The following is a 14,178-nucleotide window of genomic DNA, read 5'->3' as shown; positions in this document are numbered from 1 at the left end:
CGGGTAATGATGAGTTTGAGTACAAAGAGGAAATTAAGAACCTGGTGCCATGGTGTGAAGACAATAACCTATCCCTCAACGTCAGCAAGACGAAGGAATTGGTTGTTGACTTCAGAAGGAGTAGCGGACTGCACGACCCAATTTACATCGGTGGTGCGCAAGTGGAACAGGTCAAAAGCTTTAAGTTCCTCGGGGTCAATATCACAAATGACCTGACTTGATCAAACCAAGCAAAGTCCACTGCCAAGAAGGCCCACCAGCTCCTTTACTATCTGAGAAAGCTAAAGAAATTTGGCCTGTCCCCTAAAAACCTTAACTAATTTTTATAGATGCACCATAGAAAGCATTCTTCTAGGGTGCATCACAACCTGGTATGGAAGTTGTCCTGTCCAGGACCGGGAGAAGCTGCAGAAGATCGTGAACACAGCCCAGCACATCACACAAACCAATCTTCCGTCCTTGGACTAACTTTACACCACACGCTGTCGGAGCGGTGCTGCCAGGATAATCAAGGACACGACCCACCCAACCAACACACTTTTCGTCCCTCTTCCGTCGGGGAGAAGGCTTAGGAGCTTGAAGACTCGTACGGCCAGATTTGGGAACAGCTTCTTTCCAACTGTGATAAGACTGCTGAACGGATCCTGACCCGGATCTGGGCCGTACCCTCCAAATATCTGGACCTGCCTCTCGGTTTTTTTGCACTACCTTACTTCCCATTTTTCTATTTTCTATTTATGATTTATAATTTAAATTTTTAATATTTACTATCGATTTGTAATCCAGGGAGCGCGCAGCGCAGAATCAATTATCGCTGTGATGATTGTACGCTCTAGTATCAATTGTTTGGCGACAATAAAATAAAGTAAACCTTCTCTGCACTGTCTCCAATGCCAGTGCATCCTTCCTTGAATGCCTACCTTGTAGTATGTTTAATCTGCCCACAAATAGCAGCAGGAAACATTCTTTACAGATAATACTGCTGGGAATTCTGTGACACTTTAAATCTTTGCAAGCTTTGGATGGGTGGCCAAAAAGACAGGTAATCAAGAAGGCCAAGTTGTTGGAAATATGTTCTAATTGCCTCACCGTTAGATTTTTTTTTGTTAACTCTTCCTTATCGTATTGAGGGTGCTACATAAATACATGTAGTTGTTGTATGGGAGCAAGAGGGAGGTCCACAAACTGAGACCATCTTGAGTAGGGTTTCTATGACAGAATATTACACAGGATTGGGAAGTGAACTGGTATTGACAGAATCAGTGGGAGGCGTTTTCAGAGGTAGTCGATGTTAGAAGTGCTAATATATTGCCATTGCCTGAGGGAAGATGGCCACTGGCAATGTTGTTGAATATTTAAATGAGAAGTTTTGCTGGAAGTTGATTTGAGAGGAAATCAGAGTATCGAATAAGTTCTAGAAAGGAATTTAGTTATATAACGGCTAGAAAAGAGCACATCAAATATTGTCCTTTATTGATCAGATGAAATCAAATCCAGTTAAAACTAAATAACTTCATTATGCTTTATTGCTTTAATCAAGAGTTCAATGTTCTGAAATCCAGTACCATGCTTTCCTGAGCAACACACACTAAATGCTGCAGGAACTCAGCAGGCCAGGCACCATCTATGGAAAAGAGTACTGTCGACGTTTCGGGCCGAAACCCTTCAGCAGGACTGGAGAGAAAAAGCTGAGGAGTAGATTTAAAAATTGGGGGGTGGGTAGAGAGAAACACAAGGTAAGAGGTGAAACCTGAAGGGGGAGGGAGATGAAGTAAAGAACTGGGAAGTTGATTGGTGAAAGAGACAGAAGGCCATAGAAGAAAGAAAAGGGGGGGAGGAGGACCAGAGGGAGGCAATGCGCGGGCAAGGAGATAAGGTGAGAAAGGGAAAAGGGGATGGAAAATGGTGAAGAAAAGGGGGTGGTGGGGGGCATTACTGGAAGTTTGAGAAATCGATATTCACGTCGTCAGGTTGGAGGCTACCCAAACGGAATATAAGGTTTTGTTCCTCCAACCTAAGTGTGGCCTCATCATGACAGAGGAGGAGGCCATGGATGGACATATTGGAATGGGAATGGGAAGTGGAATTAAAATGAGTGGCCACTGGGAGATCCCGTTTCTTCTGGTGAGTGGAGTGTAGGTGCTTGGTGAAGCAGTCTCCCAATCTACGTCAGGTCTCACCGATATACAGGAGGCCACACCAGAAGAACCAGACACAGTATATGACCAAAACGGACTCGCAGGTGAAGTGTTGCCTCACCAGAAAGGACTGTTTAGAGCCCTGAATGGTAGTGAGGGAGGTGTAGAGCAGGTGTAGCTCTTGTTCTGCTTGCAAGGATAAGTGCCAGAAGGGAGATCAGTGAGGAGGGACAAATGGACAAGGGAGTCGCATAGGGAATGGTCCCTGTGGAAAGCAGAAAGTGGGGTGTGGGGAGAAAGTTGTGCTTCGTGGTGGGATTCCGTTGGAAGCTTTGCTGAATTATGCACTGGACGCGGAGGTTGGTGGAGTGGTAGGTGAGGACAAGAGGAACCCTATCCCTGGTAGGGTAGTAGGAGGATGGAGTAAGAGTAGATGCGTGTGAAACGGAAGAGCTACGGTTGAGGGCAGCGTTGATGGTGGAGGAAAGGAAGCCCCCTTTCTTTGAAAAAGGAGGACATCTCTTTTGATCTAGAATGAAAAGCCTCATCCTGAGAGCAGATGTGGTGGAGACGGAGGAATTGAGAGAAGGGGAAGGCATTTTTACATCCCAGAGTGGGAAGAGGTAGTGGTTATCTGTCCAACTTTCAATATGATTACATGGTGTAGTCATGAATAAACCTGAGTATTAATCTTATCCTGAGTGGTTTGGACTATATTTAGTGCTATTTTTATGTTTCTCGTTTATTTATTTATTTTTATTTAGTGATACGGTGTGGAATAGGCCCTTCCAGCCCTTTGAGCCATACAGCCCCAACATCCCCACAACCCCGATTGACCCTAAACTAATTACGGGACAGTTTACAATAACAAATTAACCTATCCAGTTCATCTTTGGACCATAGAAGGAAACCAGAGCATCTGGGGAAAACCCATGCATTCCAGGGGATGGACCTGTAGAGACTCCAGACAGAACAGTGCTGGAATTGAACTCCAGAACACCCCAAGCTGTAATAGCATTGTGCTAACTGCCGCGTTACCATGGCGACCAGTACGGATGACAAACAGCAATGTTGTTTATCGACTTCCTATGGTGTTAATTGATTTTTTAAAAAACTAAAAGCAGTATTAATTTAAATAATACGTTAACATTTAATAATTGGTAGTCAGAGGATGATTGTGCTGGAGGGTCAATATTCACATTGGAGGCTCGTGACCAGTGATGTGTCACAGAAATTTGTGCTGGGTCCATCATTATTTGTCGTTTATATTTACAGTTTAGATTAAAATGTTAGTAACTTCGATGATGTCACCATATTGGCGGTGTAGTGGGCAGTGAAGAAAGTAATCTCAGGTTACAACAAAATCTAAGTGAACTGGGGAAGCAGATTAAAGAATGGCAGGTGGAATTTAACTCAGAGAAGTACAAACTGTTAAACCAGGGTGGGACTTGCATGGTAAATGGTAGGGAACTGGAGAGTGTTGTAGAACCATGTACCTAGGAGTACAGGTACATAGTTCCCTGAAAGTGGCGACACAGACGGGTAGATAGTGTGGCAAAGAAGGCATCTGATGCCCTTCCCTTCAACAGTCAGGGCTTTGAGTACAGGGGATGGGGTGTGGCATTGCAACTGTACGGGTCATTGGTGAGATCATATTTCCAATATTGTGTGCAGTTCTGGTCACCGAGCTAGAGGAAGGATCTTACTAAGCTGGTTGAAAAAAAGACTGAAGAGGATTGCTACCGGGACAGGAGGGCTTGAGTTAGAATGAGAGGCTGAATAGACAAGAACAACAGGAATTCTGCAGATGCTGGAAATTCAAGCAACATACATCAAAGTTGCTGGTGAACGCAGCGGGCCAGGCAGCATCTATAGGAAGAGGCGCAGTCGACGTTTCAGGCCGAGACCCTTCGTCAGGACTAACCCCTGACGAAGGGTCTCGGCCTGAAACGTCGACTGCGCCTCTTCCTATAGATGCTGCCTGAATAGACAAGGACATTTTCTCTGGAGCAAAGGCAGATGAGGGGCAACATAAGGTGGATGGTGGCAGTCATTGTCCCAGGATTGAGAAGTCTAAAACTAGGAGGCATAGATTTAAGATGAGAGAGGAGAGTGTAAAGGAGATGTGCGGGGCAGAGCAGTAGGTGCCTGGAACTGGCTTGCACAGGGACTAGATACAACAGTGGTGCTTATGAGGGTCTTTGATAGACACATGAATATTCAGGGATGGAGAGATATGAATCATGTACAGGCAGAAGAGATTTAGATTAATTTAGCTTCGTGCTCAGCACGGTCACTGTGGGCTGTAGGGCCAGTTCCTGTGCTGTACTATTCTCTGGACCTGAAGGGCAACTTTTCCCACGCAGAACGTGTAGGAATGTGGAATAAGTTGCTGGAGAAAGCTGTAGAGGTGGGTACAATTACAATGTTTAAGAGGCATTTGGACAGGTGCATGGATAGAAAAGGCCTAGAAAGATATGAGACAAACACAGGTAAATGGGACTAGTTCTGATGGAGCTCTCAGACAGTGAGGATGAAAGTCCTGTTTCCGTGCTATGTAACTCACTGACTCTACGATTCTCTAAAACTGGTGATGTAACAGCATTCCCCTTCACTGTTTACATTATGGTCCTTGCCTTTATATCTGATATAAAAGTAGAAATCGCTGGAAGCTCTCAGCAAGTTCAGAAGTTGTGTCAGCAAGAGGGCACAATTTGGGTTTGTGAACAGGGATTTAAATTTCACCGTATTTACCGGGGGACCGTAAAGATACAGATGACACCAATGTATATTACCTACAGACATGTGCTTGACGATTATTTGGAGAGGGGGGAATGTGCTTTTGATTTGATTGTTTTGAGGCTGTTTTTAGGGCTTGTTTCAAATTGTTTATTGGTGTGCTTGGGTTGATTTGAGAAGATTTGACTGTTAATTAGAAGAGTAACAGTCTTCTGTTGCTCTGCAGTTCTGAGATGGGTCTTCCAGCAGCTTTATTCACTATCTAGTTGTACCAAACATTTCCAAGTTCACAGCTGACTACCCATTTTTATGTCATTTATGATCATGTTCACACCTCCAGCCCTTTGGCTTGTTTTAATCAGTAATTTTGGGGTGCCTAAAACACTTTGGGAGTGAAATTGACCACTGACATTTCTTTGTGCCTGAATCCAGGTTTACTACAAATGAGAACCAGCTTCCAGCATCCAATCTCCCTAGTGACTCAACAAACAGGGACAAATGGAAAAGAGTAAACAGCCGACATTTCTGGTCAAGACCCTTCATCAGGACTGGAAAGGATGGGGGAAGGAGCTAGACCAAGAAGGTATGGGGAAGAGAGGGGAAGTACAAGGTGGTAGGTGATAGATGAGACGGGGAGAGGGGGAGGCAGTGAAGTAAAGAGCTTGGAAGTTGATTGGTGAAAGAGATGAAGGGCTGGAGAAGGTAGAATCTGATAGGAGAGGACAGAAGACCATGCCATCTTGAACTACTTCCTCCCCTACCCCCACCTTCTAGGTCTAGCTCCTTCCCCCTTCCTTTCCAGTCCTGATGAAGGGTCACGGCACAAAACGTCAACTGTTTACTCTTTTCCACAGATGCTGCCTGGCCTGCTGAACTGCTCCAGCAGTTTGTGTGTGTGTGTGTTGTTTTGGATTTCCAGTATTTGCAGAATTTCTTGTGTTTGTGAAACAGGGACGAATGGCAGCCATCTCCCGATCAGCAGATCTAAGGATTCTAATGCTATTTACTGACCTAGATTCTGAGCATGATGAGCATTAAGCTGATAATGGAATACAATCTTTTAGGTCTGTCATATCCAGAGCATCCATCATGAAAGAGACCATTAAATCCTGCCAAAGATCAACTAACTCTTATTTTTATCTCTTAATGTCATTGTGTATCCACTGGACAAATCCAATTTTTCTGTCTCTATGGACAAGTGTTTCTCTGATTCAGCTCCCCAATACCCACCCAGGACTTTCCCGGGAGCTGGTATATAGTTTTGGGTAGCTCCAGATGAGTGGATTTCACCACTGTATTATCCCATTTTATTTGAAGTTTGCTTCTATTCCAAAATATGACATGGGCACTGTGGTGAGTGAACTTCTAATCTCTGAACTAGCCAGATTGGGATTGCTTCAGCTAATAGTGGAAAGAAGATTAAGTGAAAGCCTACTGTCTTTCTGCATTTTTCACCTTGTGAAGCACAATCAAACTGATACAAGTGACATTTAATAGCAAACACACACACACACACACACGGTGCTGGAGAAACTCAGTGGGTCAGGCAGCATCTACGGAAATGAATAAACAGACGACGTTTCGGGCCGAGACCCTTCTTCAGGACTGAGAAGGAAGGGTGAAGATGGAGAATAAAAAGGTGGGCAGAGGGGAAGGAGGACAGGCTGGGAGATAATAGGTGAAGCAAGGTGGGTGGGAAAGGTCAAGGGCTGGAGAAGAAAGAATCTCATAGGAGAGGAGAGTGGACCACAGAGTGAGGTGTTGCCTCACCTGGAAGGACTGTTTGGGGCCCTGAGTGGAGGTGAGGGAGGAGGTGAATGGGCAGGTGTAGCACTTAGGCCACTTGCAGGGGTAAGTGCCAGGAGGGAGATTACTGGGGAGGGACGAATGGACATGGGAATCTCCTCTCGTGCCAAGTTGAGGCAACCCTCAGGGTGGACGAGCAACACCCTATATTCCATCTGGGTAGCCTCCAACCTGATGACATGAATATCGATTTTTCCTTCTGGTGAACAAATTCTGCCCCCTGCTCCCCACACGCCCCTTCCTCTATTCCCCACTCTAAATTTTACCTCTTCTCACCTGCCAATTATTTCTCCTGGGTCCCTTCCTTCTTCCCTTTCTCCTATGGTCCGTTCTTCTCTCCTATCAGATTCCTTCTTCTCCAGCATTTGACCTTTCCCACCCAGCTGGCTTCCCTATCACTTGTTAACTAGCATCCTTCCCCTCCCCCCACCTCTTTATTCTGGTATCTTCCCTTTTCCTTCTCAGTCCTGAAGGAGTGTCTCGGCCTGAAATGTTGACTATTTTTATTAATTTCCCCAGATGCTGCCTGACCTGTTAAGTTCCTCCAGCATTTTGTGTGTGTTGCTTTGGATTTCCAGCATCTGCAGACTTTCTCATGTTTAAGAGCAGAAACATTTGCCTCACCTGCCTTGCCTTCGCGTCCAGCACATAATTCTCCGAAACCTCTGCCACCTCCCAATGGGATCCCACCACCAAGCACATCTTTCCTTCCGCCCCCACTTTCTGCTTCCTGCAGGGATCGCTCCCTACGCGACTCCCTCGTCCATTCGTCCCTCCCCACTGATCTCCCTCCTGGCACTTATCCTTGCAAGTGGACAAGTGCTACACCTGCCCCTCCACCTCCTCCCTGACTGCCATTCAGGGCCCTAAACAGTCCTTCCAGGTGAGGCGACATTTTGCCTGTGAGTCTGTTGGGGTCATATACTGTGTCTGGCGCTCCTGCTGTGGCCTCCTGTATATCGGTGAGACCCAATGTAAATTGGGAGACCGCTTTGGCGAGCACCTACGCTCCACCCACCCGGAAAAGCGAGATCTCCCAGTGGCCACCTATTTTAATTCCAATTCTTATTCCCGTTCCGATATGATTATCCATGGCCTCCTCCACTGTCGTAATGAGGCCACACTGATAAGCTGCTGGAGGAACAACACCTTATATTCCGTTTGGGTAGCCTCCAACCTGATGGCATGAACATCGATTTCTCAAACTTCCGGTAATGCCACCCACCCACTCCCCCAACTATTTCCCATCCCCTTTTCTCTCTCTCACCTTATCTCCTTGCCTGCCCATCGCCTCCAGCTGGTGCTCCTCTCCCACTTCTTTCTTCTATGGTCTTCCCAGCTCTTTACTTCATCCCCTCCCTTCAGGTTTCACCTATCACCTTGTGTTTCTCTCTCCCCTCCCCACACCTTTTAAATCTACTCCTCAGCTTGTTTTCTCCAGTCCTGCCGAAGGGTTTCGGCCCGAAACGTCGACTGTGCTCTTTTCCATAGATGTCGCCTGGTCTGCTGAGTTCCTCCAGCATTTTGTGTGTGTTTTAAGCTATTTATATAGTTTTTAGAAAAAGTTGAATGTGTCCCACTGGATTTACTTGTATACATTTGAAATTAATCAATGCATAAAAATTGTATATTTTGAACATTGAAAAAGGACAGTCTGCAGTAGTTAAGGCCCTTCTGAAGTTACAATATAGTAGAAATTGTGCAGTCTGCAACATCAGGCTTCTATAGCAGGGAGCAATTGTCCTGCTCCTGCTTCCAGGTTCTCTGGCCTCCCTCTAATCTAGACCTGGAGGTTGCTGTCTGTCCAGCTAATTCCAGACACACCTCTTCCTGCAGAAAACCCCAATCCCACCCTTGAATTTGAACAATTCACTGAAGTGCACTAAGGAACATACATTGAAAAAAATAGTTTCTCAGGTAAAACACATGATTGCTTGGATGATTTAAACATTATAAAATATTTTTAAAATGTTAATGTAGTTTTCCCCTCATAAACAAAATATACCTACTTACTTCTGTGACTTGCAACATTGATAAAAGGAATTACATTTCTGAAATGTTGGTACCTTGTTCAACTTAAATGCAATTTTTTCAAAGTTTATTCCACAACTTAAATCAGGGGTTCCCATCCTTTTTTATGCCATGGACCAATACCATTAAGCAAGGGGTTCATGGATCCCAGGTTGGGAACCCCTGGTTTAAATGAATGTTGCAAAGGATCTATTTTTGATGTATAATTGAATGCAGAGAAGCTTTGTCAGGAGTCAAAGAATCAGTCACCCTTCCTGAGTTTCTCTGATCAGCTTATATGTCTCAAAGTAGGCGCAAGGGAGAAGGGAGTTTACCAAGAGTATTTCTTCTTGAGAATAGGTATCAATACCCAGATTCTAAATTGGCTATAGTTTTATTTTTTTAACAATACATCAAAGGATATTATGCAGAGCTTAACTCTTACTTAATTCTATCTATAGGAAGACATAATATCCTCATTGCACATTCCTTACCCTTTCTAACTTCCAAAATGATGTGTCATAGTATTCTGTAACAGACCAGTAAAATAGAAACATGCTCTTCATGACAACACACAAAATGCTGGAGGAACTCGGCAAGACGGGCAGCATCAATGGAGAGGAATAAACAGTCAATGTTTTGGCCTGAGACCTTTCATGAAAGGTCTCGGCCTGAAAAGTCGACTGTTTATTCCCCTCCATTGATGCTACCCCTGTCTTGCAGAGTTCCTCCAACATTTTCTATGTGTTGCTCAAGGTTTCAGCATTTGCAGAATCTCTCGTTGTTTATGATCTTCATAAACTCTGTATGATTAACAGAGGAGAGAAATGCTTGAAGGTTCTCTTGCTGGAGGGAATTTTTGCCATGCTAATATTAATTTCCTAACCTATGCTTTTAGAACTAGGTTCAAGGAAAAGACACATCAAGAGGTTAATATGAAGGATGATGAAACTGGTGGTACTGCATTGAATTTGGCTGATGACCTTCATAGCCCTTGCCAGCCATTACCCCGTGGGAAATCTCCAGACCAATTCACACTATCTAACTGATTAGTAGTTAAATTAATTAATGCCAGCTGATCTCAGCTGGGCTTCCATTTGGTTTGCTCTTGGCAAATCCAGTACAACGGGTTAGGTGCAATGTTCCTGTTGTCGCAGGGGAGTGATTGACAATGTTTTCTTCTTTGCATGAAACTTGGGCTGGGTAATTTATCATTCAGCACAAAACTATTCCCCAGCTCATTTTCTGCAGCAGGTGAAACATGTCTAATCATGTGTAATGTTTCCATCAGTCACTTTCTTTTACCAAATACGAACCCATAAATTTGGAGGTGGTTAAAATGCTCATAAATTATTTAAATTTTAAACAAGTGATTAAATCATGGACTTATTTTAGACAACAAAATCATAACAAAAGTAATTACAAGCTTCTAGCAAAGCAGGTAACTCACACAAGGTCAAATTTACTGTTAACATGCACTCTGCCAAAATCAAAATCCTTTTGCTATTTGATATTTATGATAATTATTTTATAATAATTTATTCATTTTTAAATCACATCATCTTTGGCTTATGACTGAATTAAGGAATTATTTAAATTCAATAACATAGAATGGTTTGAAAATAGCATACAGAAAACATTTTCTGCAGTGATATATTTTACCTGTAATGAAAATGGATGAAAACTAATTTCATATATATAAAATGAATGACATGCAGGCCTGAACTTTCCCTAAAAGTAGTATGCCACCATGAATAGTGGGCATTCAGAATGGGAGATGTATCATTACACCCACTGCAACTTGGTTCATAGTCTTTTGAGTCATAGAGAAGTACAGCTCAGAAACAGGCCCTTCAGCCCATCTAGTACATGCCAAGCCAACTAGCCCTACCCCCATCAACCTGCACTGGGACCATAGCCCTCCTTACCCCTACCATCCATGTACCTTTTCAAACTTCGCTTAAACTTTGAATTCGCGCTTGCGTGTTCCACTTGTGCTGGCAGCTCATTCCACACTCTCATGACCTTCTGAGTGAAAAGGTTTCCACTCATGTTCCTCTTAAACATCTCACCTTTCACCCCTAGCCCATGACCTTTGGTTGTAGTCCCACCCAACCTCAGTGGAAAAAGCCTGTTTGCATTTACACTATCTATACCCCTCATAATTTTGCATACCTCTATCAAATCTTCTCTCAATCTTCTACATTCTAAAACATACAGTCCTAACCTATTCAATCTTTCCTTAAAACTCAAGTCCTCCGGATCTCGTAAATTTTCTCTGCACTCTTTCAAACTTGTTTACATCTTTCCTGTAGGTCGGTGACCAAAACTGCACACGATACTCCAAATTAGGCCTCACCAACGTCTTATACAACTTCAACATAACATCCCAACTCCTGTGCTCAATACTTTGATTTATGAAGGTAGTGATTTATTTACACTAAGGGTATTTGAAGTCGCTGTAATACCAGTGGAAGGAAGCAAAAGTTGCATTTGTCTTTCTCCTTAAGTCTCAACATGTTTAGTGTTTAGTTCCTTGCTCAGCCTCTCACTCGCTGGTATAACAGCTTGGCAAGAGGGTGAAAGCGCAGTGGCTCAAATTCTAAGAATCAAATTGTAGTAAATGGGAAATTCAAAATTCTAATGGCAGAATTGAATGGACAGTTATGAGGAAGTGGATTTAGAACTTGGTAATAGATTTTTATAAATTGCCAGTAGCATGAATTGGGTGATAGGAGAACTGGGAGCTGGAGCAGTGTGTTTGGGATACAAGAGGAAAATGGGATTAGTTGAATGGATGCCAGATGACTGGAGCAGAGGTAGTTGACCAATTCTTACCTGTAAGAAAAATGCAAATAGTTACATTGAAATTATCATCTTTTTCTTCAGTAGGCAAATTAAATAACTTGTAAGGTAGAGGCTTGATTTATACAACATGTTGGAAGAAATATTGATAGAAAGGTTGGATCACATGAAAGGTGATCCACTACCCTTCTAATTCGCTTGCCTCTCACCACCCCTCCCCATATATCTACTCCTTCCACACTTCTTTTTGTGGCTCTGCATGTCTGGGAGTGCTTGGTGGAATCTCTTGTGAAGGAACAATCTGTGAAAAGCATCTAGGTCTCTGGTTGTGGATTCTAGTGGTCCTCTGATAATCAGGCAGTTACAAAATGGTTGTATAGATTTAAATAATTTTGTAAAAACACTTAAAATTATATTTCTTCAAAAGCTACTTCAATTGCTGGAATCAATTTAAAACATTATAATTGAATAGAATAAAGGTTCAAAGGTTAATTTATTATCGAAGTACGTATCCATATACAACTCTGAGATTCATCTTCTCCAGACAGCCACAAAACAAAGACAGAATATGAAAGTCATTCCGAGGGAAACATCAAACCCACCCCCCTGCACAAAAATAAACAACATCCCGATCATCAACCTTCAAACCCTCTCCCCCACACAAAATGCAACAAGGACATTGCCCCCCAGACCCCCCCTCCCCTGCACAAAACGGTACAAGAACATCAACCCCCAAACCCCACTCCTTGCACAATAGAACGGAAAAGGATCGGGCAAAAAGAAACACAGAATATAAAAACCATAAGTCCAAAAAAGTCCATAAATGCAATAGTCCGATCCATAAATGCAGAACCACGATACCATCCTCCAAGATCACTGAAAGAGAGAGACACCAAGTGAGGCAGAGACCTATCCGCCTGCCACAGTGAACCACACAGTGTTAGTCCACTCACGGCAAGGCAGGCACTCAGTGCTGAACTCTCGCTTGTCTTCTGCATTCACTTCAGTGTCTCAGTCTTGCTTGATGCTTTAATTGGCAAAACACAGTCGAATGTCAGCTCACATCCCGTATCTAAGTTTCTTGGCATCGAGGCAGTCCGAGTACGTGCTCACTTCCCGAAGTCTTCTTGGAAATAGCAAAGTGCTGGATCACTCAATCGATCTCCAAACTGTAAACCGGCTCTAACAGTCCCAGAAGCACATTTAAGGTGAAAACAGATGTAAAAGAAGTAAAATTGACATTTTCGTGAGCTACTGGAAGATGTCGACGAAGAGAGTGTTGTACACCGGCGCCGTCTTGACCAGATGAAAAAGAAGAGAAGAATAGCAAACAACAAGGACTCTGTAATATCTTCAATCCAAGTTGCTGATTCCAATTGAACATGTGGCAGCCCAGGCTGGCATAACCAGAGCGTGAGGCTGCCCAGTTTATACACTGGCGAGATCGGTAGTGGAGCAGGTCAGAATCACCAGCATCTGACTGCCAGTTCATTTCTGATTTTGCATTGTATTGAGCAGGTGCCGGAGGGAGTAGTGAGTCGACCCTGACATTATCCAGCAGGTATCTGCAGAACTCAGAGGTGAGTTCACCCATCCCACTGATTGGCTTGGGGAGAGTGGCAATAATTGAATTCAGAAGTTGTGAAGATATTTATGAACTGGTATCAGAGAAATCCTTAATTCAAAATTTTTCGTGTAACTTGCAACTCTTCTGCATTATAAAACTTAGGAAGTAATTATGAATTGTTTCAGATCCTAGCTCTAACAATACTTTTCCTCAGTGATGGAGCATAACAATTTAGATTTTTAAAAAGTCATAGGTAAATACTGGATCTCAGAGCTAAAAGTGGTAATGTGAAACAGGTTGTCTGCTCAAAAGAGTAGCCCATCTCAGTCCTGTCATTACCAGACACAGACTGCTCCCACAAGTGATGGTAATTAAATCATCCCAGGTGTTTGCTGCTTCTTCTAGACCAAGGGAAAATTCAAAAACTTATCTCTGAAAGCAGAAGGATGTGGTGAGTCATCTCAACTTCCATCTCCTTGTTTGTGCCTGTATAAAAGGAGAAAGGTGGCTTACTTTACGAGCTTTTACACGTTTGTAGAATAAAATTAATAAAAAATGGCATTTTATAGGAAGATGGGGGTGTGACATATACAGGAGACTTTTTGTGGTCACGGATGTTGAAAGCTCCACTTTCTCTTGCCAAAAAGATCATTTTGAATCAATTCTGCGAAAGATCTGTTAGTGTATGTAATGGCTTTTGTTTGAGATACTAGGTAAAGATATCGAAATGCAGGGGTGGTAATATCCAAAACCATAAGCACCTTCCCTCAATGTACAAAGTGAATACATACCTGGAAAATATTTTGTAAAACAAAGTTTTGTAAATCGGAAAGGCTAGATAAAGAGAAATGTGGACACTTTGCTACAGGACATACCTATATGTTGAGAGTGGTACAATTTTATAGCTCAAAAAAATCATTTTGCAAATAGAAGGCATGTCCACCAAAAAAAATGCAATTTTGGTGAAAATTCTTAAGTACGTGATTTCTGTGTCCTATTTACTGCTATTCTGTTGTCCGATGTTTTAAAAGAGACTGCAGTGAAAGAATTTAACAGAGGATGTGATCCAACAGCCTTATTTCTTCTGCAGCTAAAAAGGCTGTTTTAATTAAA

General features: G+C 43.0%; 1 protein-coding gene across 3 annotated transcripts in view; it reads left to right on the top strand.

Moving 5' to 3' along the window:
• reln (reelin) overlaps positions 1 to 14,178 on the top strand; it is a 329,082-nt gene that overhangs the window by 190,761 nt on the left and 124,143 nt on the right. The gene's annotated exons all lie outside the window — the stretch shown is intronic.

This window comes from Mobula hypostoma, chromosome 20 (assembly GCF_963921235.1).
Source record: "Mobula hypostoma chromosome 20, sMobHyp1.1, whole genome shotgun sequence".
In the NCBI taxonomy this organism is placed as follows: domain Eukaryota; kingdom Metazoa; phylum Chordata; class Chondrichthyes; order Myliobatiformes; family Myliobatidae; genus Mobula; species Mobula hypostoma.
This window is presented reverse-complemented; position numbering and strand designations above follow the sequence as displayed.